At 36.5% G+C, this 12,563-nt stretch overlaps 1 protein-coding gene and 1 non-coding gene across 2 annotated transcripts in view; one reads left to right on the top strand and one right to left on the bottom strand.

Annotated features, from left to right (window-relative positions):
* The window catches only part of LOC133613399 (aryl hydrocarbon receptor-like), an 81,864-nt gene that overhangs the window by 31,555 nt on the left and 37,746 nt on the right, over positions 1-12,563 (top strand). The window lies entirely within an intron of this gene.
* Positions 3,360-3,433, bottom strand: trnat-agu (transfer RNA threonine (anticodon AGU)). The gene has a single exon. It is a non-coding gene; the product is annotated as a tRNA-Thr (tRNA).

Genomic DNA, 12,563 nt, shown 5'->3' with positions numbered 1-12,563 from the left:
TCCATTTTCTACCGCTTATTCCCTATATATATATATATATATATATATATATATATATATATATATATATATATATATATATATATATATACGTGTGTGTGTGTGTGTGTGTGTGTGTGTGTGTGTGTGTGTGTGTGTATTAGCTACATTCATATATGTATTAACTACATTCCTCCATAACAGCTCTGAAAAATGTACCGTATTTTTTGAAGTATAAGTCGCACGGGCCGAAAATGCATAATAAAGACGGAAAAAAACATATGTAAGTCGCACTGGAGTATAAGTCGCATTTTTGGGGGAAATTTATTTGATAAAAGCCAACAGCAAGAATAGACATTTGAAAGGCAATTTAAAATAAATAAAGAATAGTGAACAACAGGCTGAATAAGTGTACGTTATATGAGGCATAAATAACCAACTGAGAACGTGCCTGGTATGTTAACGTAACATATTATGGTAAGAGTCATTCAAATAACTATAACATATAGAACATGCTATACGTTTACCAAACAATCTGTCACTCCTAATCGCTAAATCCCGTGAAATCTTATACGTCTAGTCTCTTACGTGAATGAGCTAAATAATATTATTTGATATTTTACAGTAATGTGTTAATAATTTCACACATAAGTCGCTCCTGAGTATAAGTCGCACCCCCGGCCAAACTATGAAAAAAACTGCGACTTATAGTCCGAAAAATACGGTATATGTTACTTAAAATAAAACTGGCTTCCATCCATCCATCCATCCATCCATTTTCTACCGCTTATTCCCTTTGGGGTCGCGGGAGGCGCTGGAGCCTATCTCAGCTACAAACTGGCTTTGTTTAATTAAATGCTTTCTAAACATTTAATAAAGTCAAATACGAATAAGACAACAAGAGAAGTATCCAACACTTCTCTTTTCTAAAGTAAATGTGTACAGCAGATATGATCATCTGCATCAACTATATGCTTTGTCTAAAAGGCTGAACAGGACAGATTTAATTTTTTTTTAAACAATTAAGAATCGTTACAAATAAGAATCACATTTATTTTGAAAATCTATTTTTTTTTGTCATCCAGTAAAGTTGTCCAAAATGTTTGTTTTTTAAAAAAACAAAGCCTTATGCACTTTTCGAGTCAATTTGGATTGGCATCGCAGTCATTTTACAACTCAAACAAAATGCCGGATTTGTTCGGAAACGACAAAATAAAATGGCGGCCCGATATGACGTATACCTCATCTGGTTTAAGGCAGACAGTTAGTATTTGAGCATGACAGCTTTTTTAGCCAATTTTTCAAGGCTTCCTGTTAGCATCCTAACTTTGGTAGGATGCTAACTCCTCCTCCTCCTCTCCAAGGTTTCTCATAGTCATTCACATCGAAGTCCCACTGGGTTGTGAGTTTTTCCTTGCCCTTATGTGGGTTCTGTACTGCGGATGTCGTTGTGGCTTGTGCAGCCCTTTGAGACACTATATGAATAAACATTGATTGATTGATTGGTAGGCTAGCTTTTTAAACACATTTTATAGGTAAACACCAGTCATACCTTGGTACTTAATGGATGCTAACGTAAGTGTTTTCATAAATGTCGATTTTTTTCCTCTTTTTGTGCAATTTTTTTTTTCTTCTAAGAATCCATTTCGGACTAACTATTATTGATGTTGTTGTTATTATTGCTACTGTTGCTTTTATTCTTTTATGTTTTTTCTTATTTTTTTTGTACTGTATTTAATAGGTATTGTATTGTAATAACATTTTTATTTGAGCATGCCACCTTTTTCAGCCAAATTTCAAGGTTTAGATCTTAGCAAATGCTACCTGTTGGTAGGCTAGCTTTTTAAACAAATGTTATAGGTAAACGCCAGTCATATTTTGATACTTGATGTATGCTAATGTTAGCATGCTAACTTTTTAAACACATTTTTCAGGTACTCGTCACAGAGTAATACATTTTCGGTACTAGATGCATATTACAGTTAGTATTTTAGCATGCTAGCTTTTTTTCAGCCAATTTTCCAGGTTTACATCTCAGCGTAATTTATTTTGTCACTTGACAAATGTTACCTGTTAGCATGTTACCGTTATTAGGCTAGCTTTTTGAAACACATTTTGTAGGTAAACACCAGTCATATTTTGGTACTTAATGGATGCTAACGTTATCATTTTCATAAATGTGGATTTTTTTGTGCAATTTTTTTCCTTCTTCTAAGAATTCATTTCGGAATAACTATTATTGATGTTGTTATTATTATTGATGCGTTTGCTTTTATTGTTTTATGGTTTTCCTTACTTTTTTAGTACTGTATTTAATAGGTATTGTATTGTAATATATTTTGGTACTTGACACATGTGACAGTTAGTATTTGAGCATGCCAGCTTTTTTAACCAAATTTCAAGGTTTAGATCTCAGCGAATGCTACCTGTTAGCATGCTAACGTTGGTAGGCTAGCTTTTTAAACAAATTTTATAGGTAAACACCAGTCATATTTTGATACTCGATGTATGTTAATGTTAGCATGCTAACTTTTTAAACACATTTTTCAGTTACCCATCGCAGAGTAATATATTTTGGTACTTGACGCATGTTACAGTTATGTATTTTAGCATGCTAGCTTTTTTTCAGCCAATTTTCCAGGTTTAGATCTCGGTGTAATTTATTTCATCACTTGACAAATGTTACCTGTTAGCATGTTGCCGTTATTAGGCTAGCTTTTTAAACATGTTATAGGCAAACACCAGTTATATTTGGGTACTTCAAGGACGCTAACGTTAGCATTTTCATAAATGTCGATTTTTTTCTTTCTTTTTTTTATGCAATTAAATTTTTTTTTTTTTTTTTTCTTTAAGAATCCATTTTGGACTAACTATTATTGAATTTTTGTATATTATTGATACTGTTGCTTTTATTCTTTTATGGTTTTCCTTATTTCTTTAGTACTGTATTTAATGGGTATTGTACTTCTTCTCAATTGCATTGTACATTACTAGTATTCTAAAGATGAGATTGGAGTTTCTTTATTTTCTTTTCTTTTATTAGAATGATGTGATTTTTGGAATAACATTTGAAAACATTTATAAAAACATTTTTTAGGCCGTAAGTCTAATGAGTTGTACGTCAGCAGCTAAGGGGAGCTTTTGTTACCTCTAACCTTTTTTGAAAAGGTTTTACTTTTATTTTTACACCAAATTATACATTACGAAAATCGTGTTGAATTAAAAATCGATTCTGAACCGAGTCGTCACTCCAAGATTGGGAATGGAATTGAATAAGGTGCTTGAACGAATCACACCTCTACTCTATATTGCGCAATCCTAGTAAGGAACAGTCGCAATTTTCTTTGGCCCCGTGTTGGATTATTTACTGCCACCACAAAAGGCACTGCTGGGATTCGAACCCAGGATCTCCTGTTTACTAGACAGGCGCTTTAACCAACTAAGCCACAGCGCCACCTGGGAACATTGAACACACATACCGACCTCTTCAGATTAAAGAGGCAGCAGGTCACGTTGACACAAAGATAAATACTTTTGTCCCGTGGCCTACTTCTCCATTGCAGTCCGCCTGCTGAACCCGCACATTTAATTAGAATTTTGGCCTACGTTGCTTTACGTTTCCTACTGGTTTTTATCAATTGTCATAATTCTCCATATTTGTTGACTTTTTTAATGCATTATTTCTTTGCATACATTTAGTACATTATAGGGGCTAAGTTACCTTTTTAAAAACAAAAAAATGTCTATCTTTTTTACAATTACTAATTATATATAAAAAATGTGCTTATGAGTACAAATAATCAGTTTGGGGGTGATGCTTGTCACACACATTCAACTACGAGACAGTGCATGACAAGCATCACCACCAGATTGATTATTTGTACACATAAGCACATTTTTTTATGGTCTTTTTATGAAACCAAACAAAAAATGTAATTTATCACCCCAAAAAATATTACACACAAATATATATATATATATATATATATATATATATATATATATATATATATATATATATATATATATATATATATATAGAAAAAACAAATGTTTGCTTGCAAATATTTTATTGTCGTACATATCTTTTTTTGTTGCAAATATAACAAATATTTGGTTACCAATGTGTGTTTTTTTTTGCGAGAGACACACAATATGGGGTTTAATTGTTGTCTTTAATACGAAAGCTTTTTTTTGACACTCAATTTATGTAACTGAATTTGTTTACTCCAAATTATGCTGACAAGTTTATTCAATAAACAATTTGTGAGCAAAGTTTGTGTATAAAAATTCAGTTTGTAAAAATAGAGTGTGTTAAAATTCAGTGTAATAAGTCAGTGTAAAATAAATCAGTGTTAAACATTAGTTTATTCAAATTCAGTGTATAGAAATACAGTGTAGAAGTTCAGTGTAAAATCATTCAGTGTAAAAAAAATCTGTGTATAAAAATTCAGTTAAAAAAAAATCTGTGTAAAATAATTTAATGTAAAAAAAAATCAGTGTATAGAAACGTAGTGTGCAAAAAATTCAGTTTATAAAAATTCAGTGTAAAAGTCCATCTATCCATCCATTTTTTACCGCTTGTCCCTTTTTGGGGTTGCGGGGGGGCTGGAGCCAGTGGGCAAAAATTCAGTGTAAAAAAATGCCGGTGTATAAAAATGTAGTGTAAAAAAAATTGTGGATAAAAATTCAGTGCCAAACTTCAGTGTCAAAAATTACAATATGGGGGTTAATTTTTTGTCTTTAATTCAAAAAATATTTTGACACTCAATTTATGTAACTGAATGTGTTTACATCAAATTATGTTGACACGTTTATTCAATAAACAATTTATAAGTAAAGTTTGTGTTTAAAAATTCAGTTTGTAAAAATAGTGTTAAAATTCAGTATAATAAATAAATGATAAATGGGTTGTACTTGTATAGCGCTTTTCTACCTTCAAGGTACTCAAAGCGCTTTGACACTACTTCCACATTTACCCATTCACACACACATTCACACACTGATGGAGGGAGCTGCCATGCAAGGCGCTAACCAGCACCCATCAGGAGTCAGTGTAAAATAAATCAGTGTCAAATATTACTTTATTAAAATTCAGTGTATAAAATACAGTGTAAAAAAAATATGTGTATAAAAATTCAGTTTTAAAAAATTCAGTGTAAAATCATTTAGTGTAAAAAAATTCAGTGTATAAAAATGTAGTGTGAAAAAAATTCAGTGTAAACGTATGTGGGCAAAAATTCAGTGTAAAAAATGACAGTGTATAAAAATGTAGTGTAAAAAAATGTGTGTTTAAAAAAATCAGTGTTAAAAATTAATTGTCAAAAATGTCAATTCAGTGTAAAAAAAAATCTGTATAAAAATTCAGTGTAAAAATTGGTGTTAAAAATTAAATGTAAACAATTTTAATGTACAAAAATTGAGTGGAAAAAAATTCAGTGTATAAATATTTGTGTAAAAAATGTCAGCGTATAAAAATTCAGTGTAAAAAAATCAATGTTAAAATTCAATGTCAAAAATGTCAGTGTATAAAAACTGAGTGTAAAGACATTCAGTGTATAAATATTAGTGTAAAAAATGTCAGCATATGAAAATTCAATGTAAAATAATTATGTGTGTAGAAATTCAGTGTATAATAAAACTGTGCCAAAAGTCAGTGTAAAAATGTGTGTAAAAAAATCAGTGTTAAAATTCAATGTCAAACATTTCAATGTATAAACATTGAGTGTAAAAAATGCAGTGTATAAATATTAGTGTAAAAAATGTCGGTGTATAAAGTTCAGTGTAAAATAATTCAATGTGTAAAAATTAAGTGTCAATCAATCAATCAAAGTTGACTTATATAGCCCTAAATCAAGAGTGTCTCAAAGGGCTGCACAAGCCACAACGACATCTTCGGCTCAGATCCCACATCAGGATGACCAGTACAATGGACGTCACGTCAAGTGTAAAAAAAAAAAAAATTGTGTATAAAAATTAAAGAAAATCCGTCTAAACAATTTCAGTGTAGAAAAATTAAGTCCAAAAAAATTTAGTGCAGAAATATTTGTTGCTTCAAAACTCTCGCCTCCCTTCATACCATACCATACCATACCAACTTTATTTTTAAAGCCCTTTAAAAACAAGCACAGTTGAAAAACAAAGGGCTGTACACCACAAAGAAATAGAGGCAAAGGACAGACTAAAAAATAACATTTAAAACAGAAATAAAAATACACAATTAAAAAGCAAATATAAATTACCCTAAGAACAGTTTGTTGGATAAAAACAGTTTAAAAGTTAAAAACAGTTCAAAAAGTTAAAAGCTAAAAACAGTTCAAAGTCTCATTCTGGGTTAAAAGCCAGTGAATAAAAATGGGTTTTAAGAAGGGTCTTAAAAATAGCCAAAGAAGGGGCCTGTCTCACATGGAGAGGGAGATCAGGTAAATTAAGCCTGAAGCAATCGATCTTGTCTCAGAACCAGCCAACGAGGTGTCAAGTTTGCATTAATCGGGCTGTCATGCTAAAATATACGTTATATGACAGCTAACGTTAACTAGCCAAACTTTGTCAAATCGCTATCATGAGCTGACAACACAAAGTCAATGCGTGTGTGTTGCAAGTACGTCGTTACGTGTTAAAAAGTCTTAAAAGGCCGGTATTTAACGCTTACAACAGTTTAAGCAAGCAAGTTAGCATATGGTTGCAAACAGCCCCATTCATCCATCCATTTTCTACCGCTTGTCCCTTTTTTGGGGTCACGGGGAGTGCTGGAGCCTATCTCAGCTGCATTCGGGCGGAAGGCGGGGTACACCCTGGACAAGTCGCCATCTCATCGCAGGGCCAACACAGATAGACAGACAACATTCACACTCACATTCACACACTAGGGCCAATTTAGTGTTGCCAATCAACCTATCCCCAGGTGCATGTCTTTGGAGGTGGGAGGAAGCCGGAGTACCCGGAGGGAACCCACGCAGTCACGGGGAGAACATGCAAACTCCACACAGAAAGATCCAGAGTCTGGGATTGAACTCAGGACTACTCAGGACCTTCGTATTGTGACTAGAGATGTCCGATAATATCGGACTGCCGATATTATCGGCCGATAAATGCTTTAAAAATGTGATATTGGAAATTATCGGTATCGGTTTCAAAAAGTAAAATTTATGACTGTTTAAAACGCCGCTGTGTACACGGACGTAGGGAGATGTACAGAGCGCCAATAAACCTTAAAGGCACTGCCTTTGCGTGCCGGCCCAGTCACATAATATATGCGGCTTTTCACACACACAAGTGAATGCAAGTCATACTTGGTCAACAGCCGTACAGGTCACACTGAGGGTGGCCGTATAAACAACTTTAACACTGTTACAAATATGCGCCACACTGTGGACCCACACCAAACAAGAATGACAAACTCATTTCGGGAGAACATCCGCACCGTAACACAACATAAACACAACAGAACAAATACCCAGAACCCCTTGCAGCACTAACTCTTCCGGGACGCTACAATATACACCCCCCCCCAACCCCGCCCACCTCAACCTCCACATGCTCTCTCAGGGAGAGCATGTCCCAAATTCCAAGTGGCTGTTTTGAGGCATGTTAAAAAAGATAAGGCACTTTGTGACTTCAATAATAAATATGGCAGTGCCATGTTGGCATTTTTTTCCATAACTTGAGTTGATTTATTTTGGAAAACCTTGTTACATTGTTTAATGCATCCAGCGGGGCATCACAACAAAATTAATTCCACGACTGTATATATTGGTATCGGTTGATATCGGAATCGGTAATTAAGAGTTGGACAATATCGGAATATCGGGTATCGGCAAAAAAGCCATTATCGGACATCTCTAATTGTGAGGCACATGCACTAACCCCTGTTCCACCGTGCTGCCTTGCAAACAGCCCCTAAAACACTAAAATCTCTCCAATGTTGGCCTATATAACTACCACTTTTTTTTTTACACATTTTAACTTTGTGTAATATGTTTTATACATACTGAATGTATATATGTATTATACTGTATATATATATTTATATATATATATTTTACATTATGCCGAGGGCCAATAAAATAGAAATATAAAATAAATGTCTCCGTCCAATAGGTGAGTGTTTTGGGCTGTGTGGGCGGGGCTTGTAAAAGGCCAACGCAGATATCAACGTGCGACTGTCACTCTTCCTCACGACCACTCCTCGCCATACTTGCCAACCCTCACGATTTTCCTGGGAGACTCCCGAATTTCAGTGCCCCTCCCGAACATCTCCCAGGGCAACCATTCTCCCGAATTTCTCCCGATTTCCACCAGGCCAACAATATTGGGGGCGTGCCTTAAAGGCACTGCCTTTAGCGTCCTCTCTCACCTGAAAAGGAGACTATTATATATGTCTCCGTTATCCATAGGTTTATCTATAACCCATATAGTAGGCAGGCACGGAGCTATTTCTCAGCGTGTCTTTATTCCAGCCGGCACGTTAATACACTGACACACAACATCCGGATTCCCATCATGCATTGCTTCAAAACTATGGCAAATAGTAATGTCCAAAAACATAACAGAGACGAAGCAGAAGAACGAAGAAGAGACATGGCGACGACGAGTAAGAAGAAAAAGTACGCTTGCAAGTTCCAAAATGATTGGAAAAAATAATTTCAGTTCATTCAGGACAGCTTGAAGGGGAAGGGGTGATGCTGCCTGCACATTTTGTACATCAGACTTTTATGTGTGTGTATATGTGTAAGTAAATGAACACTGAAATTCAAGTATTTATTTTATCTATATATACTGTATATATATAATGAAATAAATATATATATGTATATATAGCTAGAATTCGAGAGGAGCCAGATGAGGTGGTTCGGGCCTCTGGTCAGGATGCCACCCGAACGCCTCCCTAGGGAGGTGCTTAGGGCACGTCCAACCGGTAGGAGGCCACGGGGAAAACCCAGGACACGTTGGGAAGACTATGTCTCCCGGCTGGCCTGGGAACGCCTCGGGATCCCCCGGGAAGAGCTGGCCGAAGTGGCTGGGGAGAGGAAAGTCTGGGCTTCCCTGCTTAGGCTGCTGCCCCCGCGACCCGACCTCGGATAAGCGGAAGAAGATGGATGGATGGATAGCTAGAATTCACTGAAAGTCAAGTATTTATTTTATTTATTTATATATATATATATTAGGGCTGTGAATCTTTGGGTGTCCCACGATTCGATTCAATATCGATTCTTGGGGTCACGATTCGATTCAAAATCCTTTTTTTTTTTTTCAATTCAACACGATACTCGATTCAAAAACGATTTTTTTCCCGATTCAAAAGGATTCTCTATTCATTCAATACATAGAATTTCAGCAGGATCTACCCCAGTCTGCTGACATGCAAGCAGAGTAGTAGATTTTTGTAAAAAGCTTTTATAATTGTAAAGGACAATGTTTTATCAACTGATTGCAATAATGTAAATTTGTTTTAACTATTAAATGAACCAAAAATATGACTTATTTTATCTTTGTGAAAATATTGGACACAGTGTGTTGTCAAGCTTATGAGATGCGATGCAAGTGTAAGCCACTGTGACACTACTGTTCTTTTTCTTACATTTTTTTTACAAATGTGTAATGATAATGTCAATGAGGGATTTTTAATCACTGTTATGTTGAAATTGTAACTAATATTGATACTGTTGTTGATAGTATTCATTTTTGTTTCACTACTTTTGGTTTGTTCTGTGTCGTGTTTGTGTCTCCTCTCAATTGCTCTGTTTATTGCAGTTCTGAGTGTTGCTGGGTCGGGTTTGGTTTTGGAATTGGATTGCATTGTTATGGTATTGCTGTGTATTGTTTTGTCAGATTATTTAATTTAAATAAATAAATAAATAAATATTTTAAAAAAAAATCTATTTTTTTCAAAAGGAGAATCGATTTTGAATCGCACAACGTGAGAATCGCGATTCGAATTCGAATCTATTTTTTCCCACACCCCTAATATATATATACAGTCTATGTATATAAGTAATACTTGAATTTCAGTGAATTGTAGCTATAAATATACTCCTCCCCCCTTAACCCCGACCCCGCCCACCTCAACCCCCCCTCCCCCAATCTCCCGAATTCGGAGGTCTCAAGGTTGGCAAGTATGCACCTCGCTCTTTCATCAGGTTGAATACGGCGGGCTGTTGGCGTCCAAACACGGCAGCGCCTGTTATTGCCGCCTCATAAACAAACACGTTGGTTCTAATGCGTCACGTTTCAACGTTGAGGCGACGCGGCATAATGAGCTTGTCCGTCATGCTAAAGTTGACCCGAATCCCCGCGGCTAAAAGTAAATCCCCAACGACCGGCGGGTGAAAGTGTTGCCGTCTTTTCCTCGTCTCCTCCTAAATCTTGGCCACGTTTGCTCGGGAAGGCTCGTGCGAGGTTTTCTTTGGCCCGACTGGTGTGTTTGTTTGTCAAGCGGGTCCGCGTCGGCGACGCTCTGGGGCCGCGCCAAGACGACATGTAGAGATTGAAGCGGCCCAGAACATCCCCGCTAATCCGCTTGTAAATAGCAGGATGCCACAAATTGAACATGGTCAAATATTTGGGGTTGCTTGGATGGTTTTTTGGCCTCTAAAAGACATAAATCTCAGCAAAGCCATGCTCTAAGGCAGGGGTGTGGCCTTATTTTTAACATCATCCATCCATTTTCTACCGCTTGTCCCTTTTGGGGTGGCGGGGGGTGCTGGAGCCTATCTCAGCTGCATTCGGGCAGAAGGCGGAGTACACCCTGGACAAGTCGCCACCTCATTACAGGGCCAACACAGATAGACAGACAACATTCACACTCACATTCACACACTAGGGCCAATTTAGTGTTGCCAATCAACCTATCCCCAGGTGCATGTTTTTGGAGGTGGTAGGAAGCCGGAGTACCCGGAGGGAACCCACGCAGTCACGGGGAGAACATGCAAACTCCACTCCGAGCCCGGGATTGAAATCAGGACTACTCAGGACCTTCTTATTGTGAGGCACATGCACTAACCCCTGTATCACCGTGCTGCCCCTTTTTAACATCATATTCTATGAAACCATTTTTAGATGGGAAAAAAATAAAACATGAAAAAGTGGGATAAAAGAGCATACCGGTGACATGTAACAAGAGATAAGTTGACTTTCACAACACAAAACTGGCAAGCAAATCTGTCATTGCTAAAAAAAAATTTTTTTAAAAGGGTAAAAAAAACTTAAATAAATGAAGCTGACCTGGAGACTTCAATGTTGAAAGTAAAAACAAACAAACAAACGTGTATGATTTATTTAACACTTTTATGAGTTGGACCCTTTTAGATGCCCAATAAGTCTTTTTTTAATTTTTATAAATAGTTTATATTTGTTCAATGAAGGACACTTATTACTAGAGATGTCCGATAATGGCTTTTTGCCGATACCCGATATTTTGATATTGTCCAACTCTTAATTACCGATTCCGATATCAACCGATACCGATATATACAGTTGTGGGATTAACACATTATTATGCCTAATTTTGTTGTGATGCCGCGCTGGATGCATTAAACAATGTACCGGTAACAAGGTTTTCCAAAAATAAATCAACTCAAGTTATGGAAAAAAATGCCAACATGGCACTGCCATATTTATTATTGAAGTCACAAAGTGCATTATTTTTTTTAACATGCCTCAAAACAGCAGCTTCAAATTTGGGACATGCTCTCCCTGAGAGAGCATGAGGAGGTTGAGGTGGGCGGGGTTGGGTGGGGGTTGAGGTGGGGCGGGGGTAGCTTATATTGTGGCGTCCCGGAAGAGTTAGTGCTGCAAGGGGTTCTGGGTATTTGTTCTGTTGTGTTTATGTTGTGTTACGATGCGGATGTTCTCCCGAAATGTGTTTGTCATTCTTGTTTGGTGTGGGTTCACATTGTGGCGCATATTTGTAACAGTGTTAAAGTTGTTTATACGGCCACCCTCAGTGTGACCTGTATGGCTGTTGACCAAGTATGCATGGCATTCACTTGTGTGTCTGAAAAGCCGTAGATATTATGTGATTGGTCCGGCACGCAAAGGCAGTGCCTTTAAGGTTTATTGGTGCTCTGTATTTCTTCCTACGTCCGTGTACACAGCGGCGTTTTAAAAAGTCATACATTTTACTTTTTGAAACCGAACCGATAATTTCCGATATTACATTTTAAAGCATTTATCGCCGATAATATCGGCAGTCCGATATTATCGGACATCCCTAAAAAAAACTTATAATCGGCAGACATATTTGAAGTTGACCTGGAGACTTCAGTGTTGAAATAAATTTAAAAAAAATAACAAATGAATGATTTATTTAACACTTTTATAGGCTCCAGCAGCCCCCGTGACTCCAAAAGGGACAAGTGATAGAAAATGGATGGATGGATGGATGAGTTGGACCCTTTTAGATGCCCAATAATTTAAGCCTTTTTTTAAATTTTTTTATAAATAGTTTATATTGTTCAAAGAAGGACACTTATTACATACGTCTAGCTGTTTGCTAAGCTGTTGTGTAGCTGCTAGTGCCTATAGCTTAGCATGCTTACCTGTTTGTGTGCCAGCTGGAGGTTATTTAGATGTTTATTGGGGCG

Source organism: Nerophis lumbriciformis, linkage group LG13, assembly GCF_033978685.3.
Source record: "Nerophis lumbriciformis linkage group LG13, RoL_Nlum_v2.1, whole genome shotgun sequence".
Lineage (NCBI taxonomy): Eukaryota > Metazoa > Chordata > Actinopteri > Syngnathiformes > Syngnathidae > Nerophis > Nerophis lumbriciformis.
Note: the sequence above shows the minus strand (reverse complement) of the source record. Positions and strands in the feature narration are given on the sequence as shown.